Raw genomic sequence first — 26,619 nt, 5'->3', positions numbered from 1 at the left:
TGCATCCTGCCTTCAGCTCTCTGCTCCCTGGCTTCCCAGGCCAGCAGGGCCATGTGCTGCCAGTTCTGCCCACACCACCACAGAGTGCCTCCACGCTGGGTGGGTTTAAAGGTCCTCACAGCCCCTTCTGGGGCTTTGAAAAGGTTCATCACCTGCTGTAGACTCTATGAGATGGGATGGGATGGGATATGGGGATGAGTACATCCATGCTTTGGGTGCTGGGACCCTGCTCGGTGTCATCATCCTCATTTTCTGGGCAGGAAAAGAAAGCATCAGTGTCCCTGTGCCCAGAGGTGGCAAAGCCTGGCACAAAGCCCTTGTTCTTCATCCCAAGGTTTGGTTTTAGCATGGCAGAGCTGGGGGGTGGAAGGGATAAACTGGGGGTGTCCTGACCCCTTCTCTTCTAGCACAGAGCCTCTGCCCACAGCAGTAGCAGTGTCAGACAGCTGTGAGCTCACCTCCCACATGAAGGTATTGCTGCTGCTTACACACACATTATTGCTATGAACTAATTTTACATGAAGAAATTCCTGTCTGCACAGACCTTCCTACCAGCACCGGAAGAACCTTTTAAAACAAAACAAAACAAAAAAATTAGAGATGGTTCCCTCACCTGTTAGATGTCTAAAACCTTGCCTTGGCTACTACTGTTGGGAACCCATGATTTTTTAACACCCAATTAAATTAGTGTAATTGGGATAAAGTTACAATTTCTTTGCCTCCAGCTGTGAGTCATAATCTATTTAGCACCTGAGTGTTATTTCACTTTATTTTCAGTACTTAGCCCATAGTTTGGAAGGGGAGAAAGCAAACCTACATGCCAGTCAGGATTTTTTGAAGGTGTAGATTACTTGTCATTAATTTAAATGTGGCATTTAAATGACCATTCACAGGTGGTTTTAATGCTTTTATTAACTTCTTCTTTGGTCCTTGTAAGGGATACATTTGAAAAAAGAAATGTCAAAGACCTTGAACTACAGGCCATGCCAATAATACATTTCTGTTACTACACCATGGGAAAAACCATAAAACAAAAGAAGAGTTTCCAATGAGGGGAAAACCAGAACTTTATTATAATAAAGAATAATAACAAAAATGGCAGAAACATATTATCAATACCTAGTCTTGTTTGAGCTACCAGTTCAGCCTACAGTACATTTTGAAATGATGAATTGGCTGGAGAGAAAAACATATTCCAGATGTTTTCTGTGTTTGTCTCTGGTATTTACTTCATCATGCTTTATCCAGAGGGGTTATTCAACGGAAATAAATGATATACCAAGTATGATCAGTGAGGAAAATTATTGATTGTGCAAATATAAAAGACAAACTAGCACTGGGGAAATAGCTCAGGATAAAACACAAACCAGCAAGAAATTTTGTCTGCAGTTCAGATCTTTGGTTATGACTCAAACCAACCAGTCTTAGAAAAATCCTTCAGAATCATGGTTGATGAAAACTGTAGACAAAATTAATTGTGATGGATTGGGGAACCAGGACCACAACAGTGGGAATCCCCTCAGCCAGAGCAGGGTGGTGAAACACCCACGTGAACCTGCTGTGTGCTGCCACAGGATGACCAACATGAGCCTCATCTTTGCTGGGGTCAGCAGGCTTGGAGCCCAGTGCTGGGAAGCTGGGGAAGGCCAGGAGGCAACAATGCTGGGCTGGCTCCAAGGACATGGAGAGGGATCTCTCCTGGCATGGCCAAACTGCTGTTGGGCAAGACAGCTCAGTGCCAGGTCCTCTGATTCATCCCCAGCCTAAAGAGGATTCAGCTGAAATGGTGAAAGATTTAGAGGCATCAGAGATGGACTGAGTCACTAAGGTAACCAGAACATGTTGGCTAATTGAACATATCTGGTAGTGTCCCCACAACTGAGCTGGGAATGACGGCAGGTCCGTGACCCTCTGGATCATCTGTCTCATACAAAAAAAAAATAAATTCAAGGCTCCTCAGGTATCTTATCTAAAGAGGTGTTTATTTTGTAAAGCAAGACTGAATGTCTTAAAAAAAGAGCCCCACCTCATCCATCTATCTACGCTCTCCAGGGTGAGGTTTTCTTTAGAAACAAAATAGCCAAAAGCTAATTGCATGAAAGTTTAGACATAAGATATTTTAGTGACACTTAGAAGGTGGGGAACAAAACACCTGTCACCAAGCTGATGTCTCTAAAATATCTGCCAAAACAGCTCTTTAAAAAGGTATTTGCACCTTTATTTAGTTCCTTCTTGTGAGGAATGTTTACTGCAGTCCGTAGATGTGGTTATGTCATGTTTCCACTGTGTTTTCATTCAGTGTTGCTCTGTATTTGTGGTGTTCTCATTTGTGACAGTCTAGTAACTGGAGCCATTTGTATCTGAGCAAATAATATCAAATCTGAATACTTTATAAATATTTACAATATTTGGTGTGTCTCCCACTCACATCAAATGCAAAGTATAAAAAGCAAAAACAAGCAGAAACAAACAGAACCTGTGTTACGTTATAATAAATATTTACTGTATGTACTATTGACTAAAGAGTCCCATACAGCTATTTAGGAGGCATTGTTTCTGTCAGGCTGTTCTATATTAAAACACTCTAAATGAAGCTTTTTGAGAATAAAAATGTGCATGTTAGGGAGTGATTGATGCCTACAACTTATTCAATTTTTTGGCAAGGGGAAGTAGTTCTTTTTTTCTCCCTGCACATGTGGGTAGTGAATTAGGCAGGAGCCTGGGACTCTCTGGCACAGCTGCAGAATTCATTGGAGTGAGGTCCCAGTGCAAGACTTGAGGGGAACATGACCCTTCAGGCCCACTGGCTTCAGGCAGAGATCCCAACTGCAAACAATCTGCACTGAAGGCAGAGAGGGCAGTGGCAGAGCAGCAGCCACGTTCCTTGAGTAGCAAAGGCAGCCTGAAAAGAGGGAGGAAAGAAATGCAAGGTCCACAGAATCACAGAATCATTTAGGTGGCAAAGGATCTTTAACAGAACCATTAACCCAGCACTACTAAACCATGTCCCTAAGTGCCACATGCCTTTTGAACACCTGGGCACACCTGGCTCTTGTTCAACCACTGTTGATCCAGGCCCTTTTCTGGTGAGCCACTTTCCAGACATTGCCCCCAGCGTGTAGTGCTTTGCTGTGGTGTCCCAAGTGCAGGACCCAGGACCTGGCTGTGTTGAACCCCACAGAAATGTCCTCATCCCATCAATCCAGCCTGTCCAGATCCCTCTGCAGAGCTTTCCAACAGATCAACACCACCTTGTTGTCTTCAAATCTGCTGAGGGGACACTCAATCCCCTCATCCAGGTCACCAATAAAGATATTCACATGAACAGATAAACGCTGCAGAGCAGGGAGAAGGAAGCTGTTCAAGATATTTGGTTTCTCTGTTTTTGAGGAATAGCATTACCAGGTCCTGGGCAAAGGGATCCTTAATGAACAAAGACTTTTTAGAGTGTCATCAGGTCCTGCTCCAGGAGGAAGATTAGATTTGCATCTGCAGGCTTGGTGTCATGTGGGACCTCCAAAGTTTTATGAATCAGTTTATGGTTTATGGAAGATCTCTCTCCCCCTTCCTCTTTACTCCTCCTATCTCTGTAGTCATTTTTTTCCTTTTGCTCCTCTACTGTGCAGGAGCTTTTATCTTTTCTTCTATGCTCGTATTATTTTTCTAAGTCACCCGTCCCCAAACACCTCTATTTCTTTGACATATTTATTCTCACAAGACTGCTATATCCCTTTTTTACCCATCCTGAAGCATCACAGATCACTTTAAGTCTGAAATGGAGTTTAGGAGATCTGGGTTAAATTCTAGCTTGGCTGTGCACTAGCTGCCAGCATGGCTTCCTTTTGCTGTGTCCATTCCTTGTTTGTCTCAAACAAATTGGCTCATATTCTTAGCCACCCATCTGCCAAACCTTACTGGCTTGCCTAATTTTAAAGAAGTTTATTGAACTTATGTCCATAAGCAAAGTGGCTGTAATTTTTAACACATATTTTGCCTCAATTAATCTCCAAGGCCAGTGTTCTCTCACTGATTCTGCAGAGAGGCTCTAAGAAGATGTGGTGTTCTGCAGTGTTTGTGCCTCTCCTGAGATGACAGGAATAGACAATATTCAGAGGGGTTTTCCCCCTGCTCCATCCCAGCTAGTTCCCTGCAATGCAGCCCTGAGGGTCCCTGGGATTTGGGATGGAAAGGTCCTTGGGAGGTGGGCCATGCTGTGGGGCACATAAGCATCCACTGCAGGGTGTGGTGAGGTGGGTTGGAAAAGGGGATGAGATAATGACATTTTAGGAGAAGGATTCAGTGCATAGACATGCCACAATCAGTGACTGCTGGAAAAGACTAGAGAGGAAGGATAGGAGAAATTAAAGGAGAAATCCTGCCCTGTTACTCACATGCTTTCCCAGGGCATGAGACTCCCTGTGCTGAACCTTTAGTCTGGTTATCATCTAAATGAAAGTAGAAGTTCTGCTCTTTGTGTAGGCTGTGTTCCACATAACTGCAGATGCATCTAAACAATTTCCTCTCAAAGTATTTTCCAGGACTATTCCTTTACCCACCTCCTCAATCTCTTCAAGTTGATTGAAATCCAAATTCCTGTAGCATAGGCTGTTACTGGGCACCCTCTGTGACAGTGCATTGAAATCCATGTTTGAGTAAAAGAACAGTACTTAAGAAAAATAGATTTGGTCTGAGTAAAAACTTGTAAAAACACCGAGATTTGGTTTGGCCTATTTGTAAAACACACGGCAGATCCCCTGCCTGAGAAGAACTTAAATTGTCAATATAGAAGTTGAAAAAGCACATTTCAATTGGAAATTCCAGCTAAATTGTTCCCAGTTAGCACCAGAAAGGAATGCTTCAGACTAAGACAAAACAGATGCAGTCTGTTAGGTCCCCATTGTACAGCAGCCTTCCCTTTCAGGGAGGTAGGTAGCTGGGCACTGCACACCCCCTGACTTGTAAACAGAGATAGAGCCAGCTGCCTCCACACCAGCAATTCTGTTTCTTCCTGGGGCTCTCCCAGAGCGCACAGGGAAGGGGAGGAATAAAACCAGTCACCCAAGCACCACTACCCAGGAGCAGAGGAGCCCAGCATGCTCCAGACACTGGAAAAAAATTTCCTCTTTAACAAATGGCTTGCTCCAGGTTTGGTGGCCATTTGAGGGGATGTGTCTCCAAACACCACCTTGCAGAGCCAGAGGCAGCCCTCGGTTCCTCTGGAGCCCTCCCTGGAGCACTGGAAAGTGGCCCCTAAGCAGGTCTCTTGCAAAGGCTGCCCTCCAACCTCCCCACTCACCTTTTCCTGCAAGACCCCCACCTTAGCCCCCCTCCTCCTCCTCGCCCCCAGACTGCCAGGCAATGTGGTTTGTTCTTTTTGCAGAACACATCAGGCACTGGAGGGAGCATCTGTTGTTGAAACTCCCTTTCACTGGCGCGAAGGATGGGATGGAGCTGCTGCAGGATACAGGGAGTAGGAGAAAAAGGAATTAAAGACACTTCACAGCCTCTTCTCCCCCATATTTGTCACAGTCTTAGAAATGGGAGTTGTCCACACATGACATCATTTCAGATTAACTACTAATGAATTAATTTTGTCACATATTTGTCACAGTCTTAGAAATGGGAGTTGTCCACACATGACATGACACAAATTTCAGATTAACTACTGATGAATTAATTCCTTGTGTGTGTGTGCTCTTAGATCCCAAAATAACAGTGTGTTGCTCCAAATCTCCTACCCTAGATAGTGCAGTTTTAGAATAAAGGGTTTTAGAGTCAGTGGTAAGAGGAATAGTGGTAATCCTTTATTGTAGGATTGGGCAATATGTGTTTAATCTGGTTTAAATTATTTGGCATTATACACTTTGTCTCTTTCTCACTCCTTGTATGGATGCTGTCATGCTCACCTTGGGTACAGCCAGCAGAATCCTTACATGGACACCAGGGGCCAAGGGAGATATTACCTCAGTCATTATAATATAAAATAATTCTTAAACCAAGAAGGTAATCTGCATGACATTACCAGCCCAACCTAACCTCGTCCTTGGAAAGGAACTGAGCAGGGAAGAGCAGCACCATGGCCTTTGGGGGATGGGGAAAGGAGTCTGCACCTGATGCACTCACACTGTATCAATAGGCACCAGTGTAAATAACTTAAACAAGTAGAAAATAAAAAATCCTAACTAGCTGCATGCAGTGCATTTTAATATATTTTGGGACACACAGCGTTGAAAGATTTGGGTTCTATAAACACCTATTAAAAGAAAAGGCCCATTGTTTGAAAAATGTCTTAGGACTGCCCCCTCCTGCTCCTTCACCTTATTGTTTTTGCAACAGAAGTGTTTCCAGAAGCTATAAAAACGTGTTGCTTTTGTTAAATGGATTACTTCCCTTCTTGTGGCATGAAAACTGGCTGACCCCACTGACAGGCAAAACACATTTGCAGTGGTAGTGAGTGACTGAGCCCAACAGGTAGCCAGCAAAGGCTGGGCCAGGTCACAGCTGGTGCTGGGACAGGAGCGAGGCCTGATCCATGGCACCTTGGGCAGGTGGGAGTCTTGTTTGCAAAAGCATTTAGGCAAATTTGTGCTTTATAAAGGTGTCTTTAAAGAACATCACTGTAGGTCGCATTTACGGGGTGTTGCAGAAGCCCCGAGGGTGAGCCACACACCCTCCAGAGGAAGCAGGCTGCAGGGGCAGAGAGAAACCTCCCACCTCGTGCAGGCTCCAATCCTGCCCCCATGGCCTGCATGGCCATGGAAAGGACTGGAAAGAGTTTGGGATGCCCTAGCCCGTGTTTGCACAACAACCCTACTGCAAATCCCAGCTGCTGTTTCCAAATGCTTCTGTAATTCTCTGACAGTGGTCACTATGACCTTTCGTTGTGCTTCCTTAAAACACCCTGGGTAGAAAAAGTCAGATTTAATGAGCATTGTGGAGTAATTTGACCTAGAGAAAGGACAAGTAATAAAGCATTCATTTGCTTTACAAGCAGAAAATTAACTGTGCATGTGTGTGTGTAAATTCTTCTGGTGCTTTCTTTGTCTAGTGCTTCTGCAGAGTTTGTCTTTAGAGCATTTGTGAGTTGTATATTGTTGTTGAAGCAGAGAAATGTGAGAAGAATCCCATATCTGGATCCACTTGCATAGTGGATCCTAAATGCCATATATAAACCTGTATTCTTCTAAGGGCATATACTTTTAAAGATATGCTTAAAGAGGTAATAAAATATCTAAAAATCTTTTAATATATTGTAACTGATACAGTGTTTTAAAAGACTGAGGGTCCCTAAAACCTGAAGTGTTTCTGAAATAGAAAGTGTTGTTTGAAAAAATATCCTAGGATGGGTGTCTCTGTTTTTAACCTATTCTTCAACCCCATTGATTTTTGCAAAGGAAATGATTCCAGAAGACATCAGAGGACACTCAAGAGAACATAACTGGTAGTGGGCATGGCAGGAGCAGGATGAAAATCCTCTGTTGCCACTGCTACCAGGAGAACAGAGAATTTTCTTTTACCCAGGGTGCAGTTTCAGGGGGTAAACAGCCTTCAGAGGTTCTGCAAGTATTTTCTCTTCCTTGCAGATATGCCTGTTTGCTTAGAACATGTCTGTGTGCCTGTAAATCAATTAGGACATTAATCTCGTCTCTAAGTAAACAATCTTTAACTGTCCAAATTTACATGACTTGTATTATGGAGCACTGCCACTGAAGGGCCTCTCATCAGATGGTGCCTGGAAGTGGGACCATTTTTCATCCTAGTGATGAACTGATTTCACAAGTGGCTTGTTTTAGAGTTCCTCCTAAGGCACTGTGCTCTGGATTTTGCCTCTCTGTATCCCTCCTGACCTCGTGTGTTGGCCCATCTGAGTATGGAAGACTAAAACAGGGACATTGGCCCGTGGGAAGCATCTTTAATCAGTTTGCAGAACTTGGGAGGTCCTTTCCTGCAAGGCAGCATCTCTGGTACCTAAGATCAGCCCAGGACTGGGGCTGCTGATGCCTCTTTGGCTTGACCTTCTGCCTGGGCCCTTTCCTTTGTCTCTTCTCAAAAGACTCAGGATGCTGAAGGTGTTTTCTCATGCATTCCCATTGCCAGCTCAGAGCAGAGTGTAACCAAAATGAACAGCTATGCTGCAGATGTCTCTCTCACTACTTAACAGCTCTTTTCTCTCTCTCTGTCTTTTCTACAGAACTGCATTTCCCAACCCTTTTTCCCTTGAGACATCCAGCTGAGCTCCCCCTATAAGTGTTTAAATCCCCTGCTGTCAGCTTGAGCTCTGCTGATTATCTGGGTCGAGGAGAGCCTGCAAAAACTCAGTGCTCTGAGAGTCTCTTTCCCTTTGCACCTTCCCTTCCCTCCTTCCCGTTTTCCACTGGGATTTGCCCCTTTTGTCTCCATTTAAACCAAATCTGGCTCATGCAGAGCATTGCTGGTGCACTGCACGCAGGGTGTGCAAGGGGTGTTTCTCCAAGGATTTGTTTCATTGCTTGGCTGTGATGCTGTGATCAGCCAAAAAGATCCATCATGCCTTGCCTTGCCTTCCTCCCATCTTCCCATCTCCCATCTCCATGTTCTTCTTCATTTTCTTTCTCTCTCTTCCTCTTCTCCTCTGCAGCCCGAGGTGGGTCCTGCCTGCAGGAGCTGTGCGTGTGAAGCACAGCTGTGTCCCTGACGTGCATAGCATCCGACAGCGTGTGAGAGGTTAACTCGCAGTGGCATCTGCAGTATGTGGCCCAGATGTTCCTGCCACCCCCTGCACTTTCTCATGCAATTCGTTCCATTGCTGATAGAGCTTATGGACTTGAGATATGGGGGAGGCAAAGCAGTGGGTGGGAGGTGGAAGGAAGGATATCCCTGACCCTCCCGAGCTCGTCTTACGCTCCTGAATGTTCCGTTTGAGAATTGGGGATGGGCAAGGGCAGGTGTTGTGTTTGGAGGTGGATATACTCCATCTCAGAGGAGAATTTCCTTGAGTGAAAGCTCTTCCCAAAACTCCAGCTCTTCTTTGGGCACTGTCCTTGCCTGGGCAGCAGCAAGAGGAATTTTGTGCTTGCCAGCTCTCTGTTTTAGTGTGCAGGAACACCTCAGCTGACATATTTATAGTTAAAATCCTGTCCAACCTTTGAGATACCCTTTGCCTATCTCTAGCATGTCTGAAGAGATTGCTCTTTTTTAGTAAGCTCCCAGTTTGACCCAAGTATAACAGGGAGGAAGAGAGGGTTAACAATAATATCTCTAGTACAGAAACCTTCCCTACAAATACCAAAGCAATGAGGTAAAAAACCATTTCTTCAATAAAATCTTTGTAAGATTTAACAGGGGCAAAAATAATGTATTTCCCTGTAAACTCACTCTGAAAAAAGACCAATCTGTCTTGGCAGAAATTTCCAATATATATTCCTCCTGAAGCAACTATTCTGCATGGAAAAAAAATCAGTCCAAACTGTTAAAGCCTGACCAAGTAGGTTATAAGCAACCAAACCAGGTCTTGTGTGGGAAAATCTCACGCAAGCTTAGCAATAGGTGTTAACAGTGCCAGCTGTAATACGCACACAGAGTTCAGCATGCATCTCCGGGAAGGTTTTTATGACTGATCAAATGTACTTTCCTTGAGAAGTTCCCTTCCAAGTCATGTGCTGTTGCTGTGCAGGGCATAGAAATCTCCCCTGGCCTGGCTGCATTCAGCAGGTCAGGGCTGACAATGGGAGCCGTGTTGGTGCCGCGGAGGCCGCGGCGCTCGCGGGGAAGCTGGGCTGGCTCTACAATGTCAGACACATTTTATGGGCTGCACTTTTCTAAACACCGCAGGTGGAAAGAGGGAGCATTATCTGCTAAATACTCCAGGGAGGGCCTTTATGGATTTCTCAAGGGGGCTCAGAACCACTGATCTGAAAAGATGCTGGAGTTCCATTGTGCGCTCCGCTTTGCCTGATTTGCATGGCTGAGAGAGGGGGGTAAGAAAATGGACTCTGTGTCAGAACCTGAGACAATAGGCAACAGTCAGAAACAGCCTGAGGTTTGTAGGAAAAAATTCTTCCCTCCATTTTATCTTTGTCAGGATAGAGTTTGGCCTGGGGACTGTAGGATTATGCCTGAGGGTCAAGCCAAGAGGTTTCCACCTCTGCTCTCTTGGGTGACACCAGTACTCTGAGAACACCCTGCAGGGAGGAGGAAAACTCATTTCAACCTCATTGGATTCCTGGAATGTGCAAATGTCTTGAAAAACTGTTTCAGTAGTTTATCCTCCTAATTCTTCCCCAAATGGCACACTAGTAACTTTGTTTGAATTTGCACTACCTAAAGCTAAGCAAAGCCAGTGTTTCTTAGTTTGCACATTGGGTGTTTTTGTGTGCTGGCTCAGGGAAAAACCTGGGCCTGCCAGAAACACAGAGTGCCAATTCACAGGTGTGAAGAAGGATGTTCCTCATGCTACTAAGCATCCTGATTTAGAGGGACTGCTGGACAAAGGATCAGCACACCTTTTCTCCAGGCCTGCTTCACCTGTGGCTTGCAGGAAGATATCTTTAGAGGTGCCTCTCCCAGGGTGCATGAGCATTTGGGAGCTAGCATTGGATCCCTTCAACATCACGTGGACTCCAAAGACCGTCCTCTCCCTGTACAACAGACAGTAAAGCCCTGAGCAAACAGGTACAGAAGTTTTGGAAATGCATTCCCTGGTGAGAAATTAGGGAAGAGTAGCTGCAGTGACAAGTCTCCTTGATAAGCAGATGGCAAGAGTTGCCAGTGATGGGAAATCCATGGGCAGAAGAATTGAGCAGAAATCTAGACTGGGGTGCAGGAAAAGTGGATCTCTTCTTTTTGGGTCTTTGCTCTGCTTCCTTGCATGAAGAATAATGCTAATAACCTCATTGAGCAGGGTGATTTGAGACCACACATGCACCAACATCAAGCCTGGGGTTAGAGCTGTAGGTTGGCTTGGCGGAGTCACACAGCCCAGAGGAGTGCCCACACTGGAATCCATCCCCTGGGAGTCTGGAGGTTGGACAAGCATGTAGGACACCTCATGATAGGCAGTTCAGAGCATCCAAACTTCATGTGGCTCCCTGCACTGAGCCCAGACACCAGGCTTTGCCAGGTTTGCACTGTGCTGATTTAAGCCTGCCCACCTGCTGGTGCTCTGAACCTCCTTCTGTAAAGAGGAATGAAAGGCACCGTTTCGCTTCAGTCTGCGCCCATGAAGGCAAAATGGAAATTGTTTCATCTTCAGGGCTTCATTAAGTCTCATAAGAATTACATAAAACTCTCTCTCGCTGACTTTCCAAGGAGAAATCCTTTGCCTTTGTGTATTTATACTTGCAATGGATGCAGCCCTAAAAATGAGCTTGGATTTATTATTCATTATGTTTATAATGGCACAGATGTGTGCAGAACTGAGCAATGGGGAGCAGTAAATCAGCCAAAACTCTTCTCATTCCTGCTCTTTCTATAACATTTTCTACCTCATTGGGGAATTTTAACTGTTACAGAGTTTCTGACCAAGAACTGGCAGACCAGAGAAACAAGGAGCAAAGCTAGGTTGTGAGATGTCTATGTAGGTCATTATCTTCTTTGAGAGAAATCCTGGAATAAGAGATTTCAGAATTTAAATTACATTTGACTATTATATGATCTGTAGTTTTTACCAGAACCTTCACCTTAGTTTGGTGTCTGGACTTTTCATAGCTAAAATATTGAAATATACATATTTTCTTGTCCTTTCAGAAAAAAAAAAAGGCATGAAATATGGGTTTTTATTCAACTTTGTAGTACAGTATTCTGTGTTTCCACCATGTTTGCTAATAATTACTTAAAATTTTCAATATCCTCATGAATCTTGAGCAGTGAAAGTGCACTACATTGTGACCAACGCTTCACTTTAAAATAAAAAAATGCAGGTATTTTAAACCGTTCTTCCTCCCTGGGAGCCAAGAACATGCCTTGACTGTGGAGCAGGAGATATTTTATTTTGGCAATTCTTAAATGGAGAAACACCCAATTGATTCAGTAGCAGAAGTGTGAAATCATTTACACAGAGAACAGCCAACTGAGGCCATAATGCCACTGCTCCTGGAGTGTCCATGCCTGAAAACAAGCCCAGCTTGTCATTTATAATCATTTTCTACCCTCTCAATAGGCAAACAATGCATTTGTCAAAATCTTATGCTGATGCTTTCAGATTTAGTTCATTAGCCCTCATTGTGTCCATGGGGATGGATCACTGCAAACCAACACCAAACAAGCTCCTTATTTTATATTAATTGTGTGTCAGCAGTAGTGGGGAAACTGTATCTTTTCCTCTCATTTCATTATATAGTTTCAGGGTATTTTGTCAGTTCCAGGGACCAGAAGTAAACCCTCTTTCCCGACCCTTTGTACTGGAATCCAGGCTATTTGTTTGATTTAAAGGGAATTCCTACTTCTGTTTCTAAACCCTTTGCTTTGGCTTATTGCTAGAAAAGCCAGAAGTCCTGTACCTTAGGGGGAATGATTTGCCCTAGACACCACCAATGTAGCTGCCCCTTGAGAAGAAGTATCCTGAACTTCTTGGCTACCTCCTCCCCTCTTCTGTTGTCTCAGAACTTGTCCACACTGGAATTCAGTTCTGAGTTCAGCTGTAAAACTCAGTGTAAATACAGTTTCACCCACCCCACCATGTTTCCAGCAACACTGCCAGCTGTGGAAGTGGGGAGGACAGGCATATTCCCATAGAGGGGTGAGCTGCAGCCTTGGTAGTGTGGTGTGCTCTTAATAAACATTAAAGGAGTCTTTAAACCAAGACATGAGTGGGAAAGGAGGAGGTGGCATTCATCCACAAGATGGAAAGCAGACCGCATTTTCCTCAGGCTTTCAATTGTTCCAGCTGCTGGCAAACTCCTACCTCTCTGAACTGTTCTTGTCCTATCCTCGGTTTAGTTTCCCTAATTAAGTTGGCACACTCCATCCATTGTTCCATCTCCCCTCATAGCTTATTGCAGTTACAATTGCAGGTGATGTTTTTGGGAGTTCCCACTGCCATGTAGAGGGGGATTGTGAGAGGACATCCTCTCAGAGGGCCTGGTATTATTGAAAATAAATGTGTACAGAAAATCTACAGAAAAAAATTAGTTCACTTTGCTAAGCCCTAGAAAGACAAAAAAAAATTACTTTCTCTAGTGATAGATAGCTTGAGGTCTCTGAAGCTAACATGTTTAACAAGGTATATTAAAAAATCACTTAGCATATCTATCATACTATCATAACTATCATACTTCTAATGCATGCACTGCTAAAGGCAATATTAGCTCTTGTGACATGTTGTTGTAACAAAGTGCTGTTCAAGGATGTATCATCTCTTCTGCACACTCAGTAAGGAAGATGAATTTTTTGTCAAAGATCTATGCAGAGGTCTTAGGTCTGATGGAGGGAACTGCTGTGGTCAGCATATGCAGCAATCCTCCCTCTCCATGCCCAATTATCTGCCAGGGAATGGCTTACAAACCATTGTTTGTGTTGGAGTCAAGGCATTTAGCAAAAGCAAGATTCTGACTTTTGAGCACAGATGGGGGTATCTTGGTCACTTACCAAATACATGATTGCTGCTATTTTATCTGCCATCGTGTTCAATCCATGCTCTGCTCTTGTGGGAGGAGGACGTTTCATAGTTTAGAAAAGATGCATGAAAGTTTAGAGGGGGAATTCCGTGATTAAGAAAATATGGTTGCTAATCCAGCAAGCCTGGAACACCTGAAAGGTCCTGTTGACAATTTTGTCACGTTAAGAATTCATGGCCTGTATTTGTAAAGAATGTATTTTCTTCTCTCTCCTCTACAGGGAGCAGAAGTTTCCACTTAAGTCTGTGCAGTGATGCCCTGGTCATCTTCCAGAGTGGCCACAGTTAATTTAGAAACCAGTCATGTGCATGAGGAGCTGGAATGATGCCTCCCACCCCGCCTGGCACTGCATTCATCAGTAATGAAACTTCACATGACTTTACATGACTACATGATGAACTTTATCATGCTCTTAGAGTTATGGGACATCTAACTAGATGAGGAAATAATTTATATTTTCACTAGATGGGTCACACCTCAGAGTGTTTGCTGCAAAGTGTAACCACCACCACCACTCCACAGACAAAGATGGACAAAGTCATTTGCAGACCAATGGAGACAACAAAAATTCAGCCAAAATCCAGGTCTTTTGCTGCTGCAAAGGTATTTGAATCAGGGGGGTGAAGCTTCACTGACACCTCTTTTAGTGTAGAGTAGCATGTCTATACACATTTCTACAGTTAACATCTGCAATGAGGTTTTACCCAGGATGCCCACCCCTGTATCTGATATGTTCTCACATAAACCAAGATATCATTGGCTTTCATTTGTTTTCTTGCTGAAATTTTTTGCTTCAGTGGGAATTATTCTTGGGAAAGGACGCATACAGTAAGTCCTTGAAAGACAGAGGAAATCCCATGGATCCTGTTTTATAGTTTGTGTTGAATGTTACCACAGAAAACATGAGAAAAATCTCTCCTATAGTCTATCAGTGTATAGATAGAATCCTCACACTGCAGTCCTGAAAGATTTATGGTTAGACAAAAGTATCATTTTCTTAGTGGAAATGAGCTAAAGCAATAAACAAATAAAAAAAGCTTTTATTAGAGCAGGATATATCTAGCCGGAAGTCTGGGAAATCCTGATTTAATCTACTGCTCTGCAGGGATTGTGCCAAATCTTGGATGGAGTGAAACTCATGATGTTTTAATTCTCTGTTCAAAAATGTACATGCAGTAGCAGAAACAGAGCACTTATCCCATCTAACCAAGAGCCAGGCTTAGCTGAAGGAATCCTTTAGAGTTATCAGTTTATCCAACCAATGGTTGGAATTGTGGTGAGCATATCAGAAAATGGAGCTGAGTGCACACACACTTCTTAAAAATGCATTTTTTGGCTCGAAATCTCACAAAACCAGGCTCTTCTTGTGAGATTTGATTTGCTTCCTGCTTCAGACTAAGTCAGCAAGATAATAGAGAACCCTTGTGTTTGGGCTGTAGTGGTGTTCCTGATCTCCAAAGAGATGCTTGAAGTATTTTGCCCATTATGACAAGTGTCCACAGCTTTTGTGTGTTGACAACACTGTAGCAGTTTTATGAGATAGAATGATATGGTTTTTTCCCGAAACAAAGAAAAAAAGCAATTGAGGGAACAGCAGGTGGTTGAGATATTCAGGTAGTGGGAAACACTGGTACCTGATGATGATGTTGTTTCCAAGCCCTGGAACAGCATCATTCATTTATGATATTGCTACAATTTCACTTCTACATTTTGAAATGTTCCCATCCCCTAAAAAGAAACCATGGCTTGCTCAAAATAAAACTCATTGTCATGGATGGGAGAGGTCACCACTTCTGACCTCACTGGTTAGAAATTACCACATTACTAGAGATACGGAGTTCAACTGTTGAGGAAAGACTCGTGAGTAAAGAAAATTTCAGACTTTCTCTGGCTGAAACTTCACATAATTCACAGCCAGGAACTAGCCAGACCCATTAAGAGTTGGTGCCAAGCTGACTGACAGCCAGGCAGGCTCATGGGCTGCCTTTTTGTAATGCATAATCTTCTGTCCCATGACTGAAGCTCCTGGGTGCTATTAATGTGCACATACTGGTGAAAATTTAAATGCTGAAGCAACTAAATTAATTGGAAAACAGAACAGATCAATTCTTCATGCAGTTCTTCTGTATGTGTCCCAAACTAATTGATCGCTATCAACACTAGCAATATCAGACCCTTGTATTCACCATGTGATATTGATCTGAGAAATGGCTGGAATTGTTAAGTTTTAGCAATATTTGAAAATTTGAAATGCAGGAAAAAAGTCAATGAAATGTATTGGTGTTTTCCCTTTAGTTTTCAGCCAGCTAAACAAATGCATTTCTGGACAGAGGAGGGGATATATTTTATTTTCCTTTCTTCCATGTCCTGTTAAACCAGTTCCAGGGGATAAATTTTGTTCAGAGTGGAACAGAACACTGGTTGCCTTCTTAGATAGGTTTTAAAATGAAAATTATTTATTTATTTCAGTAAGAAGAAAGCATGAAGCAATAATCAACCTAGAAGATTTCACTGTTCAATCTTCTCTGTTCTTCACAGATCCAGTTCCTGTTGCAAATAGAACACATCCACTAGAAAACATCTGACTTCTATTTAGAAATCATTAGTGACAAAAATTAAGCAGAAACTTTGCTGAGTTTCCCCAATACTGGCAGATAAAAATGTATGCCTGGATTTCATCTGAAATTATTTAACCCTGAACACTGTCCTTTCTTGTAGCACATCTCCCTGGCCCAGCAGTCTCAAGATCAGGAAGAGCAAGGAAAGGGAGTTCATAAAATTTAGTTACAGGTACCTTAAAATAAATGCAGAACAATCTGGACATATGTTCTTTTTCTTTTCAATACCAATCACCACCACATTCCCACAGTTACCCAAAAAGCAGCCCATTATACAGTGAGCACCCAATGCTCCTTATGAGAGCTACACAAAAGGCTGATCTTTTCTAAGGCTTGTAAGAATTTATCATCACTGTCATCCTTAAATTTACTCTTCTATTGGAATTTCCTCCTTGTTTGACAACTGCTTTTTCCTTCCATCTATCACAATTTAGAGTGACTAATCAGGTTAGTCACAAACTCTTCAGAAATTTACCCTCCAGGGCACTTTTCATTTTAGCTTGGGGAGGAAAGCATTTCAATTTACAGCGTTTAACAGGCGCCTCTCTGCAGTAGCCATGAGGGTTTCTCTTTAATTCAGATTTGCATATGCAAATTATCCAAACATCAGTGCAGTTATACAAAAGGGTGAGATTTAAAGAAAATTATCTGGAGATTGGAGGATGAGAAGCCGGTTCAGAGGATCTGTCTCTGCTCTGCTACAGCATCATTCCATGATCTGCAGCACCATAAAGTGGATGTAATAGGCTGGACATTGATAGTCACCAATTAGGTGGTCTATAAGGCAGATAAAACAGTTATTATCAAGTTTTTTTAAAAAAGTAAAGTCCATTTCAGAGCTTCTGTTCAGTGAAGGGAACCAATGAAACTGCAAACAACATTTGTTTCACTTCTGAGACATCACAAATGATGCAGCTACAGTACATGGGATTTTTGGGATCACTGAATTGTAGAAAAGCAGATAGGCAGGAGTCCCTGACCCAGCTCCTGACAAAAGTTTATCTAATCCATGGATTCCTAAAGTGCAAACCACAGATCCTTGCTTTTCTGTAGAGCATTTCCAGGAGGAGGTGCATGTGGGGGAGTGTCTCAGGCAAATCTAAACATGAGAAATCCCAGTAACACTGGGCTATACCAGCTGTATGTGAAGCCCTGTGAGATGCAACGTTAGGAGTTCACAGACTGGAAAAGGCTAAAAATTATTTGTGTAACCTGTGCTTAAAGACTGCCTATGATATGAAATTTAGCAAGCTCTCAAGATAATGCATTCCTGGTATTTTCCCTTTTAACAGGTTAAATACTTTTCCTCATGTCTAGCCTTCAGTTGAAGATCATTATTTCTTGTCCTGCCCTTGGTGGCTGTGAGGAATAGCATGTTTCTTTTCTCTTTGCAGAGCTCTTTTACATATACGAAGAGTGAGTACCAAGAAATTGTTCTACAAATACATTTATCATAAGATGAAAAGAGAAAGGTATCGCCCGATGATACCAAGGGGGTGAAGTGTTTAAAGCCTTTTTTTGTATCAGTGTTCATTTAAAAGATCACTTGAGAGCAGGAGGCTAACAGTATTGGAAAATTAATTGAAAAAGGATGGGAGTTCAGCACAGAATAAAGAAAGAAGTGAGAAAATTAGATAAGCTTCATGTTTTATAATTGGCTGAACCTGATGATCTTCATCCTAGAATATTTTGAAAGTGGACTAAAAAGATCTTAGATACCTGTGGTTACCTTTGAGAAGCCAGGAAAAGCTAAGTACGATACCAGAAAACTGGAAAAGGGCAAACCTATCTTCATACAGAAGAAGGGGAAACAGAGGAACATGGGAATTATACAGCAGCTCATCTATATTTTTAGCTCCAGCAAATATCAAGCAATTTAGTTGTTTGGGTGCATCTGGGAAAAGAAGAAGAATAACAGCCAGTGTGGGTTTGTCAAGAAAAAAATCATGTAATCTTATTTCCTTTTAGACAGGAGTGGTGAACAGAAATGAAAGTCTGATTTTGTTTAGGAATTGACAATGGCTGATAAGGTGATAGGCCTTAAACTGAAGAAAGAATGATTCAGAATCAGCTGATAAGAAAATTCTTTAGTAGTGTCACTCAAGAAGCAGTAAACCAGGATGCCTTGGGAGCTTGTAGACTGTGCACCACTGGAGATCCCTACGAACAGGTCAAAGCAATGTCTATCAGCAGTGATTTAGGAATTGCTGAGATTAATTCAGGGGAGAGGAATGGATTGAATGACCTCCAAAGATCCCCCTTAGCCTTATTTTCCTGTGGCTGTCTCCTGTAAACTTCCTCTTCTCTAATTCTTTCTGTCTCTCTGTAATTCTTTCTGTCTCTCCTCATATCTTCTGTTCCCCAGGTCTCTGATCACTCCTGTTTATCTCCCCTAAATTCTTTACAGTCGCCACAATCCTTTCTTGCAGTGGTATATTAAGAATTATCCGGCAGATATTGTCGAATCCCTGGCACATGCCAGAGCGAGGAGGAGGATGAAGGCTCCTCTGCACAGCCCCTTCTGCCAGAAACTTATCCTTAGAGCAAAACCTACCACAACTTAAGAATTAATATAAAGTGGATTTTTTTTTGGCCACATCTCTTTGTTCATTCACATAAAACCATTCTGCATTTCCTGCCTAAGAGCTCGTGAGGAGATGCTTGAGTACTCCAGTACTTTCGGGGATCTCCCATTCTCAGAAATTTCATATTTTGACACAACATCAGCATTCCTCTCTGCTCCAGTTGCCTGCTTTTTCAGCCTGAAGTGAAAGGAGTCCCAACAATAATAAAGCTAAAAAATAAAGACAGCATGAATTACTATATTCTTCTCATGGTACAATAATGGAGAAAGGTCCCATGTTAGGCGGGGGGAATGCATGTCACTGTTTCAATACTTAAGAATCAGAAGTGATTCAGTGCACAGAGCAAAATAGCAGCTGTGTTCAGATCTCAGCCATTCACTGGAGAGAAAGAATAGTTTTCACTCATAAAAATGAGTATGTGTCTTTATTCTGTCATGGGATAATGAGGCACCTTGGGCTTGATCCAAAGCTCCCTGAAATCCAGAGAAAGACTCACGTTGACCTCTGTTCACCCTAAACCAAAGAGGAGAATCTTTTGGAGCTGGAAGAGCTTCCTCTTGCTCTTCTTTTCTCTCCACACTTGAGTCCCACACCACTGCCAGCCTGCCCTATAAATGAAGACCACCAACAAATAAAATCTCTAAGGCTGACAAAAGGATCTTAAAGACACGTCAGCAATTTAAGCTCCAAATCTCAGTGCTTGCAGACACAATCTGCTGTGTAGATGTCCAAGGTGCAGTTCTCTGCCATGTCATCCCACTGCAGGTGGCAAGGCCCCTGGCAGCCCATGGCCTCAGGGCCACCCACCTGCAGCAGCTCCCTGTGCACAACTGCAGGGGGAAAATATAACACTGTCCTGCAGCTTGTGATCCATCAGAAAGCAATAATTTCTCATGGAGGCTCAGGTTTTTTTACTAGCATCAGAACATTCTTGAGGAAAGCAGCAGGAGTGAGGGCAGGATTGCCTCTTCTGGTGGTAGACTGCCCTGGATTGACCTAAAATTGATCCTAAGGCTGCAGCTGTACCCTGTGTTGACAGTAAAATCAAATCACCTGAATTGCCTTGAAAATACCTAACCATAAAACCAGAAATCTGTTATTTATTATGACGGAACTATCACTGAGCGACCAAGGGCCTCTGACAGACTTTGGTTGTAATATATTGCCAGAAACATCCTTCTCAGATTTTTTTTTTAAATTGTTGCTTAGACAATTTAAAGAAAAGACTAGTTAATTCTTTTTTTATTGGGAGGAAAAACACCTGTTGCTCCAAAACTCTTCAAATATTCATAGAGGTACTTCCAACTGCAGTCCAAAGTGGCCTGGAAGAGGAAGACCTCCAGAAAGTTGTAGAGCAGGAGCCCCATGATTGCATTACAGCAATGTTCTTGCTTTCTTGCTTTTTGTTTTGTTTCTTCTCTTCTCTCTTTTTTTTTTTTTTTCCCTTAGCTATTGTTCTTGTCAAAAAGTCACAGAAAGGGAAAGAAAAAAAGAAAGTTTAACAGCAGCCCTCCCTGCCTCAACTCCACAGACAGCCATCTCACCAGATAAAGCACAGTCCTGGAAGGATTCTGTGCTCTTCTGCCAGAAGCATTTTAAAAAAAACATTTGGGCTCCTGCAGAACAGGGCACCATTTTTGAAAAGGTCTCTGCACTGAGAAAGACAATCGATTTTCTTCTTTTGGCCTCTTCCCCATGCAGCAGTGTTTTATAAAGGCAGAGAAACAGAGAAAAAGGATCTGAAAGGGAGCATTAAATATTTCACTTTCCTGTTAGCTGGAAAAATCAAATATGACACCTCTCACCATCCAGAAGTTTGCTTCTGGCTCTCTGTTCTGGTTTTGGGTTACATCTCATGTTAAAAGGCTTGGGGCAAGGAGTGGGTGAAATTAGAGGAAAACTGGATCTGGAGGCAAACTTGAACAAATGCTGAGGAGGGAGTTTGGTCTTATAGCTGGGATACAATGCTGAGTTTGCTCTAGTGATTTTTTCAGGTGGTGGGCTCCTCACTGAATTCTGGCATTCCAAAGTAGTATCCACAGATATTCCAAGGCATTAGGGAATCACACAGAGCTGTTAAAAAAATGGGAGTTGTCAGTGCTCTTTCAATCTGCCTCTTTCTTTCCAGCTCTGTGTATGTCTGTAAGTGCCTGCAGGGGAAGGTGGGAAGCAGAACATGGAGGTGTTTTCTGCCCTTGAGATGCTGCCAGCACATTTCCTTTGAGGACTTTGGCAAATGTTGCTGCAGACTCTGTATTGTGAGAACAGGCTCTGCTTCCTCTTTGCTTTAAGCCAGCAGTGGCCTCTTGTTTGGCCGCAGCTAGAATTGTTATTACTGGTAATTGCTGGATGGAGAAGTTTGAGATGCAAGAGGGATGAAAATATGGGCTCCTGCTGCCAGCCTGTCTGTGCTTGTTGTGAGAGGCCTGAGCAAAGGGAGTTGGCTAATTTGGCTTTAAGAATCTGTTGATCCTGGGTGGTGCATCCTTGGGTCTATACATCAAATCTTATGTTTAGTCCTCTAACTCCTATAACTAATATCAATATAACCTATAAATACAAATACATTTTAAATATATCCCTCCTCACCTAGATGTACCTAAGTCCAGCTCTCAGCCTGAAATCCAGACATGACCATGTCTTAAGTATTAAATTTCAGTACAAAACTTCCACAATGGTTTGAAAATATCATACAACAGCACTCTAGAAGAACTCTAAAAGATTACTGAGTAGGACTTACTTTATATATAAATATTTTTAATTGATATATTAAATATGTTAATTTATGTCACACTGTAGAAAAATAACAAGGTTTTATTTCTTCAAGGGGAGATTTGCAATTCAGTTTTTTGCTCTCACAGTACTGCAAACACCTCATCTCTAAGTCAGTAAAGTCTCTTGATAGTATTTTCTTACGGGTGTCATTCCCTAGCACAGAAGTACTTTATCCCAAATATTCATAAGGCATTAAAATGAAATAGTCCTGCCCAAACAATTAAAAAGCTCTTAACTTGTTCACACTACTTGCTCTACTCAAACCTCCCTTTTAGGGTCTGTAAAAGTAGATCAAAGCCCACATCTGAGCCCTGCTTTGTGTTGTGTTCATTCTGCTAATGCAAGGCTGCTGTGTCCAAGGGTTTGAGATTCCCAGTATCCCCTCCAAGGTGAGTGTGCTGGGCTCAGCTGGGAAGCCCAGATCCACCCTGTGGCACTGTTTGAATGGAAATGAGGAGGAAGCTCCCAAGCACGCCCCAAGCATTTCTGCTTAGTTTGTACCTGGCTCCCCCTTGGTCTGATGCTCCAGCTTTCCTCAGCTCTCCTAGCCCAAGAAATTCCCCATCCCATCTCAAATGAAGCCACAATGTCCACTTTCTGTTCTGTTTTAGACTGAATCTTAGCACTGACCTCATGATAAGCTGTGTTCAGGCACTGTATGATGGGACTTTCATAGTTGCAAATGCCCACTGGATGTTTTCAGCTCTCTATGAGGAAGTTGCCCTTCTGTTCATGTCTTTGCCACTTTTTTTATGGCAGGAATGTCAAAAAACCAAAAGCTGAGCCTTCATTTACCCTCTTTACCCTGTGAATCCATGGGTATGAGTGTCTGTGGGGATGGGAGCTGCCTCTGCACGGAGCAGACAGACAGAGGATCTTTTAGCTGAATCACAAGGTTGTGAAACGCTCGATGCCTTGACCTGCAACATGCGACTGTAGATTCCCCTGCTCTTGTTATGTTTTCCAGGGGTCATGGTCTTTAACAGTTTACTTAGTGGAGGGGGAGGAAAGCAGCCCTTTGTATTGTTGAGCAGGGGATGAGAGTTTGCCTTGTCCTGGCAGCTGGTGCTGACACAGGGCTGTTCCTCAGGTGTTGCTTTGATGGACAGTGCCCCCGGTGCCCACGGAGCAGCAGGGGTGGTGGCAGCCTCCACTTACCTGGCTTTGGTTAAAGAGGAACCTGTGGAGTCTGCCCAAGTGGGACCCAGCGCTGCCTTTCTGGCGTTTTTGTTGCATTTCAGATGGAGGTTGAGCTTTGCTCAGACTAATTGCCTGCAGTGGCCTGCTGAAGTGAACTTTATCTGTGGTGCAGTACATGCACAACCAAGCACTTGCAGTGACAGGTTTGCATTAGTACAAAGTCCAGCAGCAGATTAAGTGAGGCTGCAGTCCCAGGCTACCATCCTTTAGCATCTCTGGCCTGCTGGGGAGAAGCAGATGCTGCTTTATGGTGCTGTGAACTGTCTTTGTACAGCAAAGCAACCTGACACTGTGTGATCTCAGTGAATCATGGCTCCCTGTCTCTGCCTGGGATGTTCCTACATCCATGGTTATTTTGGTACTCAGGGACACCACAGTGCTGAGTAGGTACTTTGAGTCACATTCCCAGAGGTGTTGCCAGCTCCCCTTTGGCTGGTGCCAGAGTGAGCCTGAACTCAGTGTTCCTAGCACTGGTAAAAATAGCACCAGGATGCACCAAGTGTCCCTGGCACAGCCAGGACTGAAAGATTCTGGGCTAGTCAGAGCTCTATCTGTGACAGAGAGCAGCCCACACCCAGTTTGGACTCTGCAGCACTGTGGTCAGGAGAGGAAGATGGTTCAGACTTGCAGTGGTGAAAGCTCCGGGGCTTTTCATGCAAACAATTCACTCTGTTGCCTTAAAAAATACTGTCTCTTCTGGCAATAGCTTAGAAATTAGAAGGAGCAATAGCAGAGCCCTAAGTGACTGCTGGCAGCACTTGTTGTTTTGTGACACCTGGGCTAGGAAATACATTGTGTGAAACTGAATTCTGTTAGGATGTGAGGAAGTGGGAGAGTATCCTGAGCACAGCCAGATGTGACCCCCAACCCTGCTCGTGCAGTAATCCACATACACACATCTCACAGACTTTTGCCAGGTCCTGATGCTGAAGAGAAGTCTGTCAGTGTACTGCTGTAGTTTGAGATATAAAGGACTTCAGCTGTTTGGGTTTTTTTGGTTTTTGTTTTCTTTTGTTGGTTGGTTTTTAACTATTTGGTTTTTAACTATTTTTTCCCCAGAAAAGAATAGTCCTGCTGTGTTAGCCTTTCACTAGAAAGTTAGGGTCAAACATGCTGCCTGATGGGCTCTGACACCACTTGTATATTTTACTGAGAACTTGCCAAAAGGGCTACCTCGTGCAGCACCAAAAGTTCAACATAAAAAAATAGGAAGATGAAGATATAAAATATCCTCTCTGTGCCTGTATTATGGAAAACAAGGTGACAAAAAACCATGCAGGTAGAATGGGGAGGAAGGAAAACTACTAGACTTCTCCAAGGCTCAAAATACTGATAAGATGAAGGTTTTGTGTGCTTACAATTTACAGGGAAAGTAAAAAAGAAAGTTTCTCATGCAAACATAGCAAAACAGTCCTCTGTTCCTGTATCTTTTTCTGTGTCTTTAACTGCACATCTTTCCACCTTTTTAATTTTAAAAGGCAAGTGTGTTAAGCCTAGAATTTCCTGTGGCTACAAGGAATGGGGTCTGATTGATCCTAATAAGGGACAGTCTAAATGAAGTGCTTGGACTTGCCCCGGGCACTTCTATCTGCAGGTGCTGGGATCCCTTGCCAATGTGAATGACTTTTTGGAACACAAGTGATTATTTACTGCTGAAGCAAGCCAAAGGCTATGCTTCTCCTTGCAGCTCACAGCCCTTGGCCTCCAACAGGAAATGTATTTCGTTTTCAAATCCCTCTCTAACCAAAAAAGAAATTCCAGCAAAACAGCAATAAACATTCAGAGAGTCTCCTCTTCTGTAGGGGAAAAAACTCATGAGCTTGGGTTTAAAATGAAATATTCTGTGACTAACCTATTTTAGGACTGGGCTGGGGTCAGTTTGTTGCATATGGAAGTCAGCAAGATGACCTGGGAGAAGGTTGCCACACCTTATTTGCCACCCATCGCACTTTTAGAAACCCCAAATATCACCAACATGATGTTTTCAAACAAGGATTGCAAAAGGGTTTACTGCTTGATCCTCCTCTTCTCAGTTTGTCATTGATTTCCCCCATCAAAATAGTTTGTGCAACGAATCCCAGCTGTGTTGCTGGTACTTTACTAGCCAGCAAATACAATCCAAATGTTAATTCTTTGGAGCTGAGAGCTGCGTGCCAAGAAATGAATAATCTGTGCAAGGCTAAACAAACAGTTTATTGACGGGGTGGGGTGGGGTGCAGGTGGGGGGTGGCTGGGCTCAGAGGCAGAGCCTGAGCAGAAGGACATCAAAGCTGCTTCTGTCAGAAGACTCAGTCACATGGGATTTGTTTTCTCCCGCCGCTAATTCAGTTACAAGTTGAACTACCAATATTCCCAGGCAAGAGTGTGAGAGCTTTCCAGCCCAAACACAGCAGGCAGGCGAGGCAGATGTTTGCACCCTGCTCATCCCAACTTGCCCTCTTTGTCTTTTTTGGGATGTTAGAGTGCAAAGGACACGCTCAGGCCCAGCCAGGCGCTCTCTGCACTTGTCTCTGCTTTATAAATGGAGCACACAAGGCAATTTGGAAGTTCACAGTGGCATTCCTCTGGCAGCTGATGGGAGTGTGGCAGAGCTATTCTGATGAGATTTAAGCCAATAGATTTCAATATCCTTGTTAAATCTTTGCACCTTCAGCCTTTCTCTCCCACATTATCCAGGAGGTCAAGACCAGAAGCAGGATTAAAGCCTAAATCCCCTGAGTCCCAAGCCAGCAACAGTGCAGACCACTCATTGCAAATGCTACTGGATCCTGACCCCAGCTATGTGCTGTAGTAATCCACTTTGCAAATTCTGGGCCAAAGCCAGGGCAGGATCCTGGGGATGCTGCCTAGCCAGGTTTCATTCCTCTTCCAACCCACTGAATGTTGCAGCATGCTGTCTGTATATTTTTGTGGGGGGAGTGGGGGGAAGGGGGGGGATGGGGCCAGGGAAGGACTGGATTGCACTTAAAACCTGAACCCAGTAAAATACACAGACAGAAATTTGATTCTTAATTTTTAAAATAGAGTATCTACTCAAATTTACAAGTGCCGCATGCTGGGGTGGTTATAGAATCAGGTCTCTGCTTCTTATTTCACTTCTCAGATGCACTGACAGAGTTGATATCTCCACTTTTCTATTCCTCCCCATGGCAAAGAGGGTCCATCCCACCCAGGGGTGTGCCTACACTGGAGTGTCCCTGCTGGAGACACTCATCTTGCAGACAGACCTGCCCAGGCTGCAGCTCAGAGATGGAGAGACTCCCTGGCCACCCCAACACCCAGCATTGCACAGACAGGGGAAGGTGAGGGCCTGCAGCAGGATGGTTTAATAAGTAAAAGGCAGGAAAAGTCACAGGTGAGGGTGTTGTGATGACAGGCTATGGAGTTAAGTGTGTCAGGGGTTAATCTAACTCAGGTACTGATGCAGGCATTTAGATAGTGGGTAACTCATGCTGTCATTAACCTGTCAGCATTACAGCAGGAAGATTATATCTTCACAAGAGTGTATTGATCTGGAAAGGGACGTGTTAGGCATGACCGAGCTTTTTATATACTGTCTTTTACCACCTGCTTTTCCCCTGATCAAAGATGCTTGATGTGTGTGGTCAGTGCAAAGGAAGCCATGCTCTCCTCTAGGCTGGAGAGATGTTTCTCTTTGTCTCCTTCCCATTATCTTGGGTGCAATCTAAATGTCTTGCTACTTGCACAGGCCCTTCCTTTTCATGCTGGTGGAGCAGTGAAGATTGGGTTGGTGTCTCTGTAGGTCACCACAGCCTTTTGCAGAGAAATTTGCACTTGCTGTGTGCGCTATGAGCAGCTCAGCTCTGAACTGGAAGCTGGGTGTGTAAC

This window comes from Agelaius phoeniceus, chromosome 9 (assembly GCF_051311805.1).
Source record: "Agelaius phoeniceus isolate bAgePho1 chromosome 9, bAgePho1.hap1, whole genome shotgun sequence".
Classification (NCBI taxonomy): domain Eukaryota; kingdom Metazoa; phylum Chordata; class Aves; order Passeriformes; family Icteridae; genus Agelaius; species Agelaius phoeniceus.
The sequence above is the reverse complement of the archived record's forward strand: the minus strand, read 5'-3'. Positions refer to the sequence as shown.